The 19,782-nt window shown below is 34.8% G+C and overlaps 1 long non-coding RNA gene across 1 annotated transcript in view; it reads right to left on the reverse strand.

The window, feature by feature from the left end:
* Positions 1-1,379: 1,379 nt before the first annotated feature.
* LOC134484661 (uncharacterized) overlaps positions 1,380-19,782 on the reverse strand; it is a 92,519-nt gene continuing 74,116 nt past the window's right edge. The window contains exons 4-5 of the long non-coding RNA XR_015647316.1: positions 11,289-11,368; positions 1,380-1,434 (exon numbers count right to left, since the gene is read on the reverse strand). This is a non-coding gene — a long non-coding RNA (uncharacterized LOC134484661). The remainder of the gene's footprint in view (positions 1,435-11,288; positions 11,369-19,782) is intronic.

The raw sequence follows: 19,782 nt of genomic DNA on the forward strand, positions 1-19,782 counted from the left end.
CTCTTTTATATGTTGAGGCATCTTTTGGGTATATGATTGGCTGGGATTTTTACTGTGATCTTTGCTGCAGAGACTGTAATTACTCTGTATATAAGGACACATGGCTATGATTGTTGTTAGGTATGATACTGGCTTTAGTATGTAACCACAGCTTCAATAACCTTATATATGTGGATAAACTATCAGTACCATCCACGTTCACTGAACAGGACTTAAGCAAAATTAGAGAGCTGTTGGCTATCACCAAGCTATTCATGCCACTGCACTGCCTTTGTGGCTATCCTGCCATGTGCTTGGCAAATCTTCCTGTATAAGAATATTGGCTTTCTGATAGGCAGGAGAATGGTAAAGATAAATTTCATTTTAACATATCAAAGGAAATTAAATTTTTTCCTGCTGTAGCACGTTTAATTAATTGAAGCAAAAAAATCTATTTACTTGATGTTATGGAAATATCATTTAACAATATAATCTTAACTCCTTTTAAATGATTAAAAGTCACATGTAGTTGGTAGCTGTCATACTGTATAAAATTGGCATCAGTATTGGGACAATGAAATATTCTCTGTTTTATGCAAATACATAGTAATAATGAACAAAATTATGTACCAAGGTTCATGCTGAAGGGAACTAATTACATTTATTCAATTTTATAAGATAATTTCATATTAGCTAGGTATCAAGTGCATAATAATTATGATTAAATTATTACTTAAATAATAAAATAAGCATACTAGACTTACCAACTGGACATTGAAAACAAAATATATTAGAATAATCAAAAATATTTTTTAAAACAAAATGATGGAAACATTGTATATATAAAAGCAGCCTGGAGCTATATGTCACCTTAATGTTTTACAGTGTGTTCTAGTGAGGTCCCTGAGCAGATAAAATATTATGCCATGAAAAACCAAGAACCTAAATTTGATACCTACACATATATGTTTGGAAGATTTCCATATTCACTACATGACTTGAACACATAAAAGCTTACACAGAATATTAATAATGAGACTAATGAGAACAATAATAATAATAAGAAAAAGAAAAACATAACTCCAGGAACATTTTAAAGAAATAATGTTTTGGCTTGGCCTTAAAATGGGAATTTCAACACATTTTCTTAGTACATTAACTATTCAAAGAAAAACTAAAAGGCTCTTATTCATTCTATATGAAAGAAAAACACATCTGATCAATTGTGTAAAGAAAGAGAGAACTGTGAACTCTAAAATTAATATAGTCATTGCAGAGGAATGAAACAGACACTGAGCCAAGGTTCTATAAGTAAACATATGGAGGATTTACTGCATAATATTAACATATTTAATCTAACACATCTTACTAAGATAAAGGAAAGAAAGCTGGAAATTGCCTGAATGTAGTCTCAGCACCTAGAATGTGGCAAGATGTCCCAAGTTCAAAGATACCCTGAAATACATGAGAAAATTATAAATAGGTTTGTTTTTATTATGTAATAAGTGTTGTAGTATTAGCTTAGAGGTTAAGAGCACTTACTACTCTCTAGAGCAAACATGTTCAGTTTCCAACACACATGAAGCCACTTGCAACCAGCTGTAAAAGCTGCTGCAGGGTATCTGACATCTTCTGGTCTCCGCAGGTGCCTGTGTTCATGTGCACAAGTTTATACACAGACATTCACACATAACAGATCATTAAAATAAAAAAATTCATGAATGTATTTTCTGCGCAAATTATGAATAGTAAGCATTCTACATATGCAAACACAATTGATGCAAAGTAATAAGAATAGAGAAAATTAAGGATTTAATTCTTACACAGTTCAGTAAGCATAAAACGCTAAACTTCACGATTGTATTGCAATGTAGATGCTAAAAAGAAACGAGCATTTGAATTTATGACTAAAAGTATTATAAAAATTATTTTATTTATTTACATTCCTGCCATTGCTCCCTCTCCAGGTCCTCTTCCACAGTTCCTAATCCCATTCCACTTCCTCCTCCCCTACTCCAAGAGGATGCTCCCCATATCCTGCCAGTCATCCCTGGTCCCTGGGGGCTCATGTCGCTCCAGGATTAGGCCAGACCAGGCAGTCCTCTGCTATACATGTGTCAGGGTCTTGTACCAGCTCGTGTATGATACCTGGTTGGTGGCTAAGTGTCTGGGAGATCTCAGGGGTGGGGATGATTCGAGACTGTTGGTCTTCCTATAGAGGCTGCCCTCCCCTTCAGTTTCTTCAGTCCATACTCTAATTCAACAAGTGACAGAAATCAGAGACTGATACCGTTTTTAAAATATGTGCATGATTAATTTTGAATGGTATACTATGGGTTCTATCATATAAAATTGATTACAAAATGTATTTATTATAGTCTTCTGAGATGGCAATTTGGCAGTATTTATACAAGTATTACATTACTTAACAGCCTTGACATCATTCCAACAACGTGTTTTGTAATTTATACAAAATACAATGTAAATAATCAACATTGAGTACAGTGACTGAGTCAGTGTTCATGCTGATTTACAGTAACGAACTTTAGTTAATGAAAATGAAAATAATCTGAATTACATAGGTAGGCTATTATTTAAGCAAAAGAATATACTACCATTTCTTAATTGCCTGATGTTACATGAAGAATTTCCCCATGTACATGTATTCAAGATATATTGTTAAATGAAAAACAAATAACAGAATATTGCATTATGTTGTCAAATTTCATAAACAGAAGATTTACATATATCCTTTAATTTTGTCCATGTATAGTAAACCTCCAATAAGGGCAGGGGAGGCAGGTGACAGAACACTGGGCGTTTTAGGTCAATTTGAGCTATGCAATGAGACCCAATTTTTAAAACAAATAGAGCAGACTTGAGAGAATATCTCCCAAACTTTCTTGGTGGTTACATTTAGAAGTTTTAAGAAAGCAAGTTATTCTTTGACAATTCCGTAGATGCACAACACATGTATGGAAGCCCTCTACACTCTCAACCTCATCCTCCCCAAGCAACATACCCTCTTTGGACTAAACCCTGATAGCACTTGCATATCTTTATTATTTGTTTCATAAACCCCTGGATTTAACCTGAGCCATTTCGGTGAACATGGGTGTGAAGCTATACATTTAACCACTAATAAGACACCAGTGGCTACATCATTTTTTTCTCCAGCACTGTCCTTAGTTACTTTGAATAGGCAGGGTCAATATCATTTAGGGTCTGTTCAGATAGATTGTGACTTCTTGTGTGTCACAACTGCATGATGTTCAGAAGACAGCAACTCACAGAAATCCTTATCTCTTAATTAGCCCTTGAAAGAATCCAAGCCCTGCACTTCACATTATCTCTAAACCAGAAGTTATCTCCAATGGGTAATCATTTGAAAATGAAAACTTAATTTTCTCCAAGGGAATCTCACTGGGTACAAAAATTAAATTTAAGTTTAGACTGTGTATAAAGCACTAAGGGAACTCAACCTTATCTTTGGAGGTTCCTTGTCTCATAATGGGTCAGGACTTTTTCTTCATGATTTCTTCTTCCTTATGTTATTTGTTTATGTATCTATTAATTGTTACTCTGTATGTTTTGTGTATATATTTTCCTGGTTTTATGTTTCCATAGAATTCCTGAGTGTGTGATTGGAAGTCTGGGTCCCTGTGTCTGTACCTGATTCTTGTACCTTGTACTGGTTCTTTTCTATCTGCTTGTTTTGTTCTACTCCAGTTCATTAACTTGCATTTTATTTTTATCGCTGAGATGACTGTTTGTTTTCTAGTGAGAGTCGGAAGAATGTAGATACAGATGACAGGAGAGGAATAGAAGAAGGAGGGAATAGAGGGAAGGCAAGTCATAACTCAAATATATTGCATGAATAAGTCTAATTTTAAGAAAATAATTTTTAAAACATACTTTCTAGGGCCTGTCTGCGCCATTTTCACAAATTTTAAACCCTTTCCAAGGCACAGAAAATGATTTTTTAAAAGCCAATCTGGGACTGCCACTATGGGAGTGAAGCCTCTATAGAGTTGCAATAATGCAGTAGGAGAGTCTTTAAATGCTTCCAGAGACATCAATCGACTGAGGTTCAGTGGGAGTTTCACATGATGGTTGTTACAATTTTTTAAATGGAAGATATACATTCAGTTTTCATGAAACTCTTCAAGATCGAATTAAAAGTTGTATGGGATACAATCATGGCATAGGTTTGTTCCTTTGAAATTTTCAAAATTAACCCAAATAATACTAAAATGCCATAAGTAAATCAGAACATATTGTATCCTATGCCCATGTCAACATGACAATTAAGAAATAGAAGTAGATGTGTATCAGTGGATAAAATCTCTTTCTGTAGAGGCACTATAATATTTCTGGGACAATTTCATTTTGTTGGTAGATGGGTTAAATCAAAGTCTGATAATGAAGACCTTGCTGTAAAAGACCATTCTATTACTAAGGGACTCTCAAAACCTGTTGTATAGAATGCTAGCATTTCATTCAATCATCTGAAGCAACTTTGGCAATGTCTTTATGACATTAAAATGACTGCACAGCAGTTAGTGTTCATCAGTATCTCTTCTTCAAGCAGAATACTTCTCATTTCATCTTTGGTGTAACAAAAAATTCCAAATTCAATTTCATGTAAATTGGATGATGATGGTGATGATGATGTTGATGGTGGTGGTGGTGGTGGTGGTGGTGGTGGTGGTGGTGGTGGTGGTGGTGGTGATAGTGGTGGTGGTGAAGATGATGAAGAAGAAGTCAGAAAACGATATTTTGGAACAGTGAACAAAGCCCATATTATTTTCAGTGTTTTCCCTATCTTTAGTGTGTCTATGTTCAACACTGAAACATAATCTATTGTAAGTGCTAGGTTGGTAAGGAAGCTAGGTTTAAGCTCATCAATAGCTCACAAAACACCAGAAGAGAAAGCAAAATTTGTCATGAGAAATATATATATATATATATATATATATATATATATATATATATATTCTCACAAGAAACACTTATCATAACCATAGCAATGAAACAATATAATTTTGTGAAGCACCTAATTGCCTTTCAGAGTTTAGCTAATTAATATAAAGTGATCATGTACAGAGTACAATCCCTGGCTGTCAGGACCAAAGCCCAAGGATTTTAGATTTTGTTGTCCTAGGATTTTAAAAATGAATGACATAATTGATGGCAATGTGCAACTCTAAAAATCTTACCATATAAGTCACAAAGACACCATAATATATGCTATGTATCAGGTTAGAACCTTTATATTCATATTTATTCAGAGTTTCAAAGAGTAAAATTGTTGAGGTTAGGAACGGGACATTTTTTTGGTTTGCATTTACTTCTATAGTGTGCAGTTTGGTTTTGTGGATCATTACACAGTGTTTCATTTTATTTTATTTGAACAGGTGATATAAGTTAACTGTACAGATTAATGAGCCTCAGTTTGATATTTCAATAATGCAGACAGCATGCACTAAACCAGTGTAACTACGTTTTTTCACTGACTTTTCTGCAACTTAACAAAAGTTAGGATACTCTATTCTACTTTTACAGAAAAATGACTTCCATAGGATATAAAAATCCTCAATATATTTTCAGAACTTTTTTTCTTATTTTAGAATTTTTATTTATTCTTCACACATGTTTGCAATTTACCTTGATCACACCAATCCTTAACTTTGTTCTACTCTCTCTGGATTCATTCCCTTTCCAGCTACATGTCCTTTATATTTTCCTGTTTTATTTTCTTTATAATCCAATGGTTCACTGAGTACTGCCTGCTGGGATCTTCCCTAATTCATTGTCTTAATTGTGTACATGATTGTTTTCCAAATCCATTTTCTGTAATAATTTTGGCTACAAAAGTGGCCTAGCTATATAATGAGTATAACAGTGTAAATATTGTGGACCTACTTCAAATGATAAACACCCAAATCCTTATTTTATCCCAAAATTACCAGACATCAGTAAATCAGAGGAGAACATGGACTATAGAATTTGGTTCTCTAGTCCAATTTGATATCAATTCTGCACTATCTACCTTACTGTGTTCCCATGGTCAGACTTGAGTGTTGTGGATATTTTACCATGATTTATTCTTCAGGAAGAATAAGATACAGGAGGAAAAACAGGGAGAGGAATGGCTTGAGGTCCATTTAAACCTCAAATCAATATGTTCATTAGTAAAGGAGAGAGTTTATTTGGCATTGTCCTTTGTGTATTCTACATTCTTGACTTAGTTGCACAGAATCTATGTGAAAATTCTACCTATCCCCGTAGCATTAGGAGCCACACAAAGGAGAATATATATATATATATATATATATATATATATATATATATATATATATATATATATATATATCACCAAAACTGGATAAGATTGATGAATCTAATAAGTGCATTCTGCCAGAAACCAGATATTGATATTTTCTGAGAGACAGAGCTAGAACATATTATATACAAGAAATGTGTTTATGTAAAAATCTAAAAATAAAATTTTCTTCTACCCTGCTAACTCTGGAACCTAACTGTCAGAAATTCTCTGCTAGATATCTTGGCAGAAACACAATCCCTCTTCTGCTGCGCAGTGTTTCATGACATTACACACTTTCCTATACTCAAAACCTCACATAAAAAACATACAACACAATAATCTTTGATCCAGTTGATTAGATATAATAGCCCACTTAAACATACAAAGCCAGGTACCATACATCCCTTAAGAACATTAACAACGACCTGTAAATACACAGTGCAGAATCTTAAATTCACATACCATGGCTTCTCAATCTGTCATCTTCCTTTCTCTCTTTTTTCCTCTATTCTCCTCTTCTTCCTTCAAACTTCTCTTCCGCACATTCTTCCTTCTCCTCCCATGATAACCCTCCTTCTCTCCTGTTCCTGCCACTCACATATAATTTACAAATTCAATGGGGTCATGGTTCTGGTGAAGCAACCTGAATTCTGAGTACAGGACTATGCAGCTGACCTTGGGGCCGGGGAATTAGCTTCGACCACAGATAACTTTAGGGCAAACCACAACATGAACCCTAGTGTCAAACCAGTGAATTGAAAATGAACATTAAAAAAAACAAAGGAATAAAGGAAGAGAAAACTGACAGTTAATCATACCTAGTGACACAGAGAAGTAAAGTGGTAGTCAGTGGAAATATTAGTGGAAAGACTGAGATGATGAAATCTCAACTAATAGCACTGCTGCTTCCCAGACTGCACTATAGATATCCAAAACATAGAGGAGTTTACTCTGAGGTAGGACAAAATACCTGTCTCTCCTTTTTTCCTTAGGACATTTTTCTTCTTATCAAAAAGAGTAAAGGCTATGAGCTCTCAGAAAAACAACTGTGCCCTTACCAACATTTGACTTTTAGAATAAAGAAATTAATGATATAAACTCTCAGATTTCGGAACCATAAAAACAGGGAAGTCCAGATGCTTCTGAGAGGCTCCCATATCCTGATACCCATAGGTTGGAGGCTCAGATCTAGGCTATCTCTTTAGCATTCCCACTAAATCCCTACCAGGTACTCACTGAGCTATACCGAGGACCATGTATTCCTTCCTTTTTTATACCAAGACAGATGGCCAGCTTCCTTCATTCCCCACATATCTGATCTTTTCATCCTCTTTGTTCTCCCTCCCAAATGGCTGTTTATTATGAATTAGAAGTCAATTAGTAAAACCTAGAGGTACTGAAGGAATATATGAGAGGCAGTTGCAGTCACGACAGCAATTGTGACATCACAGAAGATAGGTATCTACAGGTACAAGATATTTTTCAGACAGGGACTAATGATGATGTCTCCGAGAACTGCCATGGCCTACCTGCTGAACAGCTTTCCTTTCCTTGTCCAGATTTGAGAGTGCCTTTTCCAGGTATCTCTCCTGTGACTCAGGGGAAACCTTTATGTACTCCATCACTCTAAACGTAGTGACTTTTTCCTTCATTAATGGTTTCATGCTCTGAATGGAGAAAGTTAATCAGGCACTTGGCATGGGTAGAAAAGGTCTAGGAACATGGAGTGGAGGAGTTTATTCTGGATAACAATTCTACACTTAGGTCTGTTCCTGTGACATACACTTCAATTTCCTAGGTTTTCTTTGTTTCCCAAAGGCCAGTATTTTCCCTACAGACCTTTAATTGACTGAATATTGTATTTCATTTTCATATATTACTTTCCTTATAGGAGAATATATATATATATATATGTATATATATATATATATATATATATATATATATATATATATATATGTCATTCCTGAATGTGTACTAAAAAATTATGTTTTACAATTCCATTTTTTGCAATTAATAAGCAATAAAGCATGCCAATCTATAGAGTGAATATAACAGTGTAAATTTTTTGTACCTACTTGAAATAATGAACTCCAAAATCCTTATTTTATCCAAAAATAGGAGATAGCAGTAAAGCAAAGGACATCATGGACTATAGAATGTGGATGTCTAGTCCAATTAGATATCAGTTCTATAATATCTACCTTCCTGTTCCCAGGGACAGACTTAAGGGTTTTGGAGGTTTTACCATGATTCTTTATTCAGGCCAAGCACAAGACTCAGGAGGATGGGCAGGAAGAGGAATGGCTTGATGTCCAGAGAAACCTCAACTTCAGTAGGTTCAAAATAACAAGAGGGAGTCTGATTGGCATTGGCCTTTGCTGATTCTACATTTTTGAACTAGTTGCACAGAATCTATCCTAAAGTTACAACCTACCACATATATATATATATATATATATATATATATATATATATATATATATGTATGTATATATGTACATACATATATATGTACATATATATATATATATGTGTGTGTGTGTTAATGTGTGAGTATGTATATATGTATATGTATATATATAAATATAAATATATATATGATAGATAGATAGAGATAGATAGAGATAGAAAGAGATAGGTAGATAGATAGATAGATAGATAGATAGATAGATAGATAGATAGATAGATCTGCCACAAACTACATAAGATTGGTGACGCTAAGAAGTGCATGCTGCCAGGAAACTGATATAGATCTTTACTGAGAGACACAGAGCATGCCAATTATAGAAATGAAGGTTATTGGCAAACCAGTGGAATGTAAACGAATCTCTTGTTAGTAAATTTGGAGAAAGGATTACCAGGACTGAATGGGCTTTCAATCCCATAAGAACAACGATACCAATGACCCATAGCTTTCTGGTACTAAAACAATATTCAAAGACTGTACATGGACAGAACTATGGCTGCAGGTGAATATGTAGCCTTGTTGGACATCAATGGGAGGAGAAGCTCTTAGGCCTACCAAAGCTGGACCCCCAGCGTAGGGGAATGTCAGGGGGTGATGGGAAAGGGAGTGGTTGGTGAGGGGGCACACCTTTATAGAAGAACTGGTGGGGGAAGGGATAGGACGCTTACGACTGGAAAACTTGGAAAGTGAATAATATTGGAAACATAAACAAAAATATCCAATTTTTCTAAAAGGAAAAATAAAAGTTTAACAAGCTGAACAGCCAAAGTGCAGAATCTCAATCCCACTTGAGAGAGAGAAGAAATGAATTACAGGAGGGAAGTGTGAGGGACCTGGGTGAGAAAGGAGACAGTAGGGACAGAGGGACAGAGTTATTGGTGGGGAGTAGGACTGAAACCCTGAGTGTCAGCAGAATGAATGAAAAGAGGCAACTTCAGGAGCTAAAATGTTGGCTGTGGGTGGTGGCTCTAGAATATTCCAGAGACCTGAGAGGTAAGAGACTATCCGGACTCAGTGAAATGTCCGGGAGTGGGTAGAGGGAATTGTAGAGACTACCTCCATGAGGAAGAGAGAGCATCAAGTGAGGGATAAGGTTGCCATGCATAAATCAATACTCTGACCCATATGTGTTCCTGTCTGAAAGACCTTCAGGGCAAAACCAGAGAAGAGCCTGAGTAAAAGGAATTCCAGTGACCAGCCATATCTGGGAACCAGATTAAATAAAGGCCCCCAAGCCCTGACACTATTACTCATGCTTTGTCATGTTCACAAAAGGGACCTGTTATGACTGCCTTCTGAAAGACCCAACAAGCAGCTGAAAGAATCAGATGCAGATAATTACACTCAGCTAATGTACAGAAGCTGCTAAGCCCTGTGGTCGAACTGGGGAAAAGCTGGAGGAAGCTGAGGAGGAGAGCAACCCTGCAGGAGGACCAGCAGTGTTAACTAAGCTGGACCCCAGTTTTTTTTTCAGACACTGAGTCATCAATGAGGCATCATGCACCAGCTAATATGAGGCCTCTAAGCCTGGAGTGCTGGTTCTGGACACAACACAAGATGCACTTAATATTCAAAAGACTTGAGTTCCCAGAGAGTGGAGAGGGCTGGGAGATTGGGGGCAGTGTGGGAGTCAGCATCATTCAGATGGGCATGTGGGGTGTAGGTATGGGATGTAGAACAGTCAGAGTATGGGCTGGGAGAGGGATGAGATCTGGATTGTAAATTTCTATTAAATAAAATTTTAAAAAAGAAGATGTAAACTAAAATAAACTTTCTTTCCCAACTTTCTGTTTTCCATTTTGGTCACGGTATTTCATAACAGCAATAGAAACTCTGGCTAAGACATGGTATTTTGGACAAAAGTGGGCAAATGCTAATTAGAGAAGGATGACATCTCTGTGGAGTCAAGTTGCATGATCTGATTCAAACGTCCTTATTCAGAGGTAGCAACTAACAGGGAATTTCTAAGACTAAGTTTACTATCATGACACAGTGAACCCTTTTTAATCCAACAATTATGGGATCCGTGATATCTTGAAACAATTCAAAAGACTGGGAATATTAAAAGGGAAGAATCTTGTTGAAATATTCATGGAAGAAATGAAATTCATATCTATTAGATTACCACAAAGAGGTTGAGACTTCTGATTGCTGCCTGCTACCCAACACAATCCATATTCTCTTTTATTCCTTCCAAAGTAATAATAGATTAATTAATAAGACTCTATATCTAGAGTGAAAGTTTGTATTTAATGTGAACTTTACTCTAAAGATATTACTGTTTGTATGGGAGTATTTTGCTTACTACATTTATTATAAAAAGAATTTGTGTAAGAATTTCAATTGGAATTGCTTGGAAAAGTTTCTATAGCTTGCAGGTATGGTTTACCTTTAATGAGTTTACTGTAGCAGGGAATTCCATTTGTTTATATCATTGTTTCTTCTACATCTACTGATGGAAATGACAATAGTTAGATTAATTCTCTAACACTTGGATATAATTTCACTTACCAAAGGAAATCATTATTGAATAACTTCAGCAATTATCTTTCTCACTACTGATGGACTTTCTTCATGTACACTGGTATTGGCTTTTGGAAAAAGAAAGCAAAATTCATTTTTGAATGTCTCAAGTTAGCAAAAGCATTTTAGAAAAAAGTCATTCTACCCTAATTAAAGGAGATATGTATCTAATGGTAACTAAGTTTTAAAATAATTTAAAAGGATAACATTTGTGTTATTTCTTATTTTTTAACTGTAATACAAGAAATAAAATTCAGTTTGGTCAGTAATAATGTAAGGGAATAATTCTGTGACATAGAAATATTGCATAAAGAATAGCCATCCCATTAAATTACTCTTGTTAATTTTGATTTTGCATTACCTTGCAATTCAGAATAAGTATCTTATATTTTCTTGCATTTTACTAATTGGGTATTCTCATTTTCTCAAATAACATGCTTCTACATATTTATCTCAAAATATTTACAAACAAATTTGCAAAAATATATGTACTACAGAGTTTCCTTTATGCATGTACTTAATATCAAAATATATCATTTAACTTTTCCTATTGTAATTCCATTCACCATGACGAATCAGATTTATTCTGGTTCTACATGTTTGACAAATACACCTGCACACAAATTGTTGTTGCTATCACAGAGAAGACAAATATTTGGCAACATAAAGTGTTCCAATAAAAATCAATCGATTAGAATTAAAGCAGTATGTCAGGTAGAAAATTAAAGCATGCTAGCTGGAAACAGTTCTGACCAAACAAAACTTCACACGTGTGAGCTTTAAATTTTAAATATACTATGTTGTATGGCAATATGAACCCAGTCTAAAATGATCATCCTTATGTCCTTTTAGAAGATCTAAAATATTTATAGTATTCTTTTGAATGTATACGGGCATTTTATATTTTATAGTGAGAGTTTTTTCAGAGGCACTTGTCTCTTTACATTCTTATTTGCTTTATGATTAGATAATGGAGAGCCAGTATTCCATCCCAGACAATAAGACTTTAGATGCTGTATTCCACCACTATACCACAGCACTTTTAAAAATTTCTTAAATGAATTCATCTCCTAAAATTATTCTAATTGTGAAAGTCATATACACAGACAGAACTGCTTCATGTAAGTAATTAAAACCGTATGATTTCATTCAATCAATTAATAATTTTATATTTTCACAGTTTAAAAAGATGTTTGTATGTGACTGAAAATACATGGAAGATACTTGTATCCCAACACTGAATCAATACTCTCTATTCCTGTCTTATCCCATAAAAATCTTTCTGAGAGTGGTTTAAGCTATGTTGGAAGATATGCCAATGATTCCTGAACCAATAAACCCAATACCAGCTGTCTATTTTTCTTTCCAATGACTGTGTGTTCATATAAAAAATGGAAATATTATTTCAATAACTTTTTAAAAAAAACATGAATCACTATAGTCTGCTGACCCTTACCTTTTGTACATAACAAAGATTCTTGAATCTTCTAACTTAAACCACCATCTAGAAGCTCTTTCATTCCTTTGAGGATAGCCTCCTCTTCCTTTCTCCCCCACTGTCTTCATTTTTAATGGGATATTTTAAGTATTAATAAATCAAATGTTATACACTTTCCTGGTTCCCCTCTCTCCCATCCACCCTTCCATGTTTCTGTGAGTTTGCTACAAATACTGCCTGCCCACTCACACTTCAACACTCTGGCATTCCCTACACTAGAGAAACTAGACTTCACAGGACAAAGGCTTTTCATCCTATTGATTCTGGACAATGCCTTCATCTTCTATATATGAGACATGGATGCCTCCATGTGTACTCTTTGATTGGTATTTAGTCCCTAACTTCCTTCTTCATTCACTGGACAACAGCTTATTATGATTCACTGCTGTCAGTGCTGTCCTTGCAGCAGGAAATCAATGGTCAGTGAGCCTGGACCTCAGGAAGCTGAAGATTCACACAAATGCATGAACACATGTAACCAGAGCTTGGTTCCCACTTAAAAAAAAAGCATGCAAATATTTTCCACATATTGTGCAATGAACACTTGCCATGGGTTTCAATGCTGTTTCACAATAGTATTGCCAATATTACTTCGTGGCCAGCTCCATGAGTGAGTGTTCATCATTTATTTTACATTATTTATTTAGAGTTGAATATTGAGGGCCTCAGACAAAGTTCTTCTAGCAGATCTTTATACACACTCATGATTCTTTATTTGCTTTTTGTTTTCTTTGGTTTGGTTTGGTATTAAAATATATACAGCACAAAACATAGCACTTTACCATTTTTGGTATAGTGCTCAGCATCTCTGGTGTGTGTATGTCACTCCCTCAATGACCCAGATCTCTTTGAATTCATAGAGCTGAGAAGCCATGCATTTTAAACATAGTAAACATATTCCTTCTCTCTCCTTCCAGACCCCAAACCTCCTGCTTCTTACCACTGTTGATAAAAACTTTATATACACTGATATATGCAGGACCAGAAAATACCTGTCCTTTGATATTAACTTGGCATCCTGAGGGTCCCTTCATTCAGCATACCTCACATGCCTGAGTAATATTACAGCCCAAGAAGAGCCCACACCTGATAGCTTTTCAAACTAAAATTATATTTTTTCCAAATATAAATATTAGCTGATGACTCTTAAAAGCTTTAACCTCCCTTGTAGCCCACCAGGCACCAGAGGTAAAAGAAAGGATGTGGGGCAATGGGCAGTGGGGGTGCTGGCCCTGTTTAGAAAGGTTCATCGGAGGAAATCCCAGAATTTCAGTTCTCAAGTTGGAATAGGCAGCTTGTTCCATTAGCAAACATTTCATGAATACACTAGTAGTTCAGGTCTGTAGAGTTGTCATAACAAACTGGGAAGAGCAGCAGTGGCACAACATAGTAGAACAGCCAAGGCTTCTGTCAGTAGCCTAGACAGATAGAAGTTCTATGCTGTGCTTCTCTCAGGGAATTGAAGATTAGTAGTGACTCAAGATGCACAAACATTGTTGCTTTTGCTTTATTTGTTTGTCATAGTCTATATAGCCAGATTTCTCTTTGAAAAATATAAGATGTTTGAAAGGTTTCCTGCTGCTATAAACATATTATTGTAGCTGATTAGTCCTGTACATCATTTTCTCCTCAGAGGGATAGCGACTATTCCAATCATTTACAACTATTGCAGCTAATGTTGAAATGGGAATTCCAGTATGTGCTCAGAGGAGAAAAATCAAGACAGAGTAGATCCTTTTAATATGTTTCCAGTATAAAAAGTTTAAAAACAACCTGTGAGCTGTAATGGTACTGCAAACTCTTAAAAGCACCTCATTTGCAGTTACTTATTCTTACTTTTGTATGAAAGAAAGTACAGTTAGTTAAAAAAAGGTGAATGTGTATTTCTGTTGGTTCCTTTGGTCAAGATGATAATTATCAAAACTATGATTTCAAGCAAGTTTATAAAATAATGTTTGTAGGACATGAAGCTCCTCCGTTTATTTTCCTATTATGTGTGGCTAAAGGCACATGCCATCTAGTTTTGGTGATAAGGGATTACTTATTTTTGTAGAAAGTGTATGAGTGAGTTAGAGAAGCAAAGGGCATCATTTCAATCCCCAAATACATAGAATTCAGATTGGTAGAACATTCATCATGTTAAACCAGCAGAAATGATTCCTCAGACCGAGCCATTTAGCAAAAACATCATTTTTCTCTTACTTGGCTAAACCATAAACATCATGCCTAGTCAAATTCTTTTAAAACCAAGTATTTTGCTTTATTAAAGCATGTATGTATGTGTGTATGTATGTATGTATGTATGTATGAATGTATGTATGTGTATATTTGTATATATTTGTATGTGTACATAAGGACATATGTTTATATTTTGTATACATGTTTATATATGTGTATATGTATATATGTGTATGTGGCCACATGAGTATATATATATATATATATTTGTATGTGTATATGTGTATATATATGTAACATACAAATGCACTCTCTTTTCTAATTTTATGAAATTTTTCTCATATATTTATCAGGACTCAAGAATTTTAAAAGCTGCTTCATTAATTTAGATTCATTTTAAAGTACTGCTCAGAAAATAGATTCAATATGGGTCATTAATTTTTTTACTATCAATTTTTTTATCTTTTTCATGAAATCACAAATATTTATTTTAGTTATGTGACTGTATATATGTTTTAGCATGAGACATAACTAATTAGCTTTTCCAGCATGTGATATAATTTCAAGATACTATTAGACCTATGTGAGGTAGAAACTATATCAAATGATTTCAATATGTGATAGATCAGAGTGATAGATAGAAAGATATATAGATATATAGATACATACATACATACATTCATACATGGATAGTTACATTGATGAAAGATTACAGATGATAAGTAGACAAAGCACGTACTCAAAATAATCAGTCACGAAATAATTAGTATTGAATGGTAAAAATATCTTTTAATTTTAAAATAATAAAATTTAAAATGTGAATTGTGATCACATTTTAATACCTAAAGGGAGATTTATCAGCCATAATCTTTAAAATAAAATGTCTATTTGACACTTCCACACAGGTCGATAACAGACATGAAATACTTAACCTCCTTTGCATTAATCTGTCAACTTCTTTCATCATTTTGTCTTTGTTCCTTAAATGCATAACATCAAACTCTTTATCCATGTTCAAATCTTCAGTCACTTTCCACCCTGCTCTGCATTCTACCTCAAATCCTATCACTATATTTAAGTCTTAGTAAATCCTCATATGCTATCATGACAATTATTACTGATGATTCTCTTTTAAGCTTTACTAACATTGCTCTCATAGAGGTAACTATTATTTCTCTGTCACAAATGTGATCACTATCCCCTTCTTTGATTTCAGTACTATTTTCAACATCAATCATTTTATAAGTGCTCATTATATGAGATAGTAAAATGATCTTTTTTTTTTTTTTTTTTTTTTTTTTTGGAGCTGGGGACCGAACCCAGTGCCTTGCGCTTGCTAGGGCAGTGCTCTACCAATAAGCTAAATCCCCAAGCACAAAATGATCTATTTTTCCCCTAGTAAATTATGTACCAACAGTTTGTTCAATTGAAACTTTAGACAAGAAAAAACAAAGTTGTTACAATGTGTTAGTTCTACTCAGTCCTAAAACTGAAAGCTGTCTATGTGACAGGAATCATAAGAGGAACACTTCTGGAATAGAAAGCAGAGTTGTAGAAGAAGATCTCATACAAGGAAGTGCTTCATGCGATTTTAAACAAAAAGTGTAAAAGACCTGAACTTTCATATTGAGGGAAAGTTGTTGAAGAATATTTACAAGTGACTCTGAGTGGATTACATAAGCAGGTTTATTTATAAATCCATGGTAAATACTAGAAAAAAATGGCATCAAAGTGTAATAGAGCAGAAAAGAAAATAAAGTTGAAATTTGGTACAGGTTACCATATGAATGTGTTGACTTGAACAGGCTGAAGGTTACTTGATGATTTAATCTGATGAATGACTCAGATAAACTAACAATATTGCATGACTAATGAAATTACTCTATACTGAGAACACAACAATAATCTGTGACAAAAATCTGTTCAGTTATGGTTATATTCTTTAATATTTCTTTTTGAAAACACTCATTTAATTAAATAAAATTCAATAAGTAACAGAAGGTAACCCTTTTCATTTTGGCATATCCAATCTCTAAACAGACAGGAGTATAGTGGATGAAACTTCTTCCAACATTTGCCTAATCCAGGTGTTACTAATTTAAAATAATAAACATAGCAGTTTATCGTACTTTGGGCATTTGTTATAAAGACCTAATAATCTCCTCAGGAAGACATCCAATAAAAGCAATCTAAAGTAACTTTCCCCTTTAAATACTAAAAATCTTAAATATGAAGCTTCCTTATCATTTTCACAACATATACACTATTTGTAATTACTTCGTTTTTACATGTGACTTTCAGTCACTCTACTTTTCTGATTTTGATAAATGCCAAGCTTCACAAAGAGGAGATTGTACGCTTCTCAGCCTACCTCATATTTCTCCCATTTTCCACTGCATCTGGGCCATATTACATTCAATGAAATTAATATTTTATGTAAATGATAATGGGATGCAAATGTAGATTTTGATATTTCATACAATAAAACAAATAAAAAGAGCCAATAAATAACTAGGTACAGAATTTGCTTTAATATGGAAAAAATAAGTTAATAATATCTTATACTATCCACCCTAATTCATATTGAGTCAGTGTTGAAATATATGTGACAATTTTTTGTGAAAAGATTAAGTAACTTTTCTGTATCTTTGTAAAACAATTGGACATATTCAACATTGAAGTGTCAGTCTCAGATATTTTATAGAAATGATTTAAAAAAACACTCCTAAAATATTCTAAAAGGTAGATCTAGAAAACAAGTATAATTCTCAGGCTCCAGATAACCAGCTCACATAGTTATGAGCACTTGCCTTCCTTGTGCATATGCAATTTTAATTTCCATAGGAAATGAATTTTTTAAAATCTCAAAAGCTATATTTATTAATAGTAAGATTATAGAAGTGGAAGGTTCCTTTTTTCCATTTTTATTAAATTGGGTATTTATTTGCTTTTCAATTGTTTTTATCTTTCCTGACCATCACCTCTAACCTCTTCCATCACCTTTTATAGTGGTTGTCCCCTCCACATTGATATCCCCTTCCTTACTGCCCCAGACAGACAAATATCAAAGTTTTAAAATTGGTTAGAAAGCCAAACCAAGAATTCTCAACTGAGGTATCTAAATACCTGAGAAACACATCAAGAAATGTTCAACATCCATAGTTATCAGAAAAAGGCAAATCAAAATGAACCAATGGTTCTACATTACACGAATCAGAATAGCTAAGATAAAAAACAGATCCAGTAGCAGAGTAGGCTAGGATGTAGACAAAGTGGATCACTGCACCACTGCTGGTGGGATTAGTAGCTGATAGCCACTTTATATATCAATGTGGAGGTTCAGAGAAAATTGCAAATAGCTTTACCTGAAGACCGGGCTTTACCACTCACTTCAACACATATACACAAACTTGATCCACATACAACAAAGACTTGTGGTTGCACAGGTTCACAGCAGCCTTACTTACAATAGTCGAATGCTGGAAACAAGTGTGATTTACCTCCACTCCACTGAGGAATAAATAGAGAAAGTGTGCTATATTTAAACAAAGGAACACTACTCAGGTATTAAAAATGAGGACACCAAGAACTTTGTAGGCAAAGGGATGGAGCTGGAAATTAGTGAAGTAACAGAGATTAAAAAGGACATAACATGGGATGAACTTAGTGACAAGTGGATGTTAGCCCGAAGCTCAGATTGCCCACTATACAGAGCATTTATCACATGAAGGGTAACATGTTAGAAGGCCAAATTGTGGATGCTTGTAACCAATTTAGAAGGGAGAACAAAATAATCATGGAAGGCAGAGGGACGGAGGGACTTATTTAGAGGTAGAGAATGATAGACAAAGTGGGGGGAGTTGCAACAATGAAAAGACACAAGAGAAAATTCCAGAAAAAAAGTGGAATGTATGACAATAAGCATCAGTGGTGGGTGGTGAACTTGGGTATCCCCAGGAAAGTCCCAGGTGCCAGGGATGCAAGAGGTTCCGATAAACCTAATGGGATGATGGTAGTTGAAATACCAAGCAGCAAAGTGATAGAACCACTAGAGACTGCCTCCTGTAGCTAGGCATGCCCCCCAGTGAAGGAATGGTGCTGCCCACACAGTTCAAAATCGTTATCCTATAAATATCCAAGGCCTCAAAAAACGCAAACACAAAAACAGAGCAAAGACTGAAGGAAAGGCCCTTTAGAGACCACCCCACCATAAGAACAATTTCATCCACAGACTGTAAATCCTGGCCCTATTCCTGATTTCAACATGTGCTTGCAGTTAAGATTGTAATAGGTCTGTCCTCTGAGGGGCTCTGCCATCACCTGACCATTTGACAGAACCTGAGAGCCAGAAAAGAAGAGTTAGGGGAATGCCTGAAGGATCTGAAGGGGATTGGAGCCTAATATGAAGAACAACAGAATCATTACATTTACCCTTCAGAAGCTCAGGAAATTTACTACGAACTAGAATATACTTGGGTCAGTCACTGGCTTCTGCTACATAGATTGTAGAGCACATGGAGAAGACAGCAGCCTCATCAGCCATATATGGGAAGGGAGGCAATTGGTCCTGTGGAGACATCATATCCCAGAGAAGGGGGATGTTGGATTACCTCATCTATGAAGACTTTCACAATATCCATTCCTTGTCCTGAAAATTACATGCTTTCCTTTTTCCAATCTGTAAAACACTACATGTTTTTTATCCCTTCATTTGTTAATGAACAACTTGAATATTTCCAAATATTCAAGGGTTTATAAAATAGGATGAATCAACATTTGGACATATGTCCTCGAGTCATTTCATTA

The sequence above is a fragment of the Rattus norvegicus genome, chromosome Y (assembly GCF_021556685.1).
Source record: "Rattus norvegicus strain SHRSP/BbbUtx chromosome Y, alternate assembly SHRSP_T2T, whole genome shotgun sequence".
Lineage (NCBI taxonomy): Eukaryota > Metazoa > Chordata > Mammalia > Rodentia > Muridae > Rattus > Rattus norvegicus.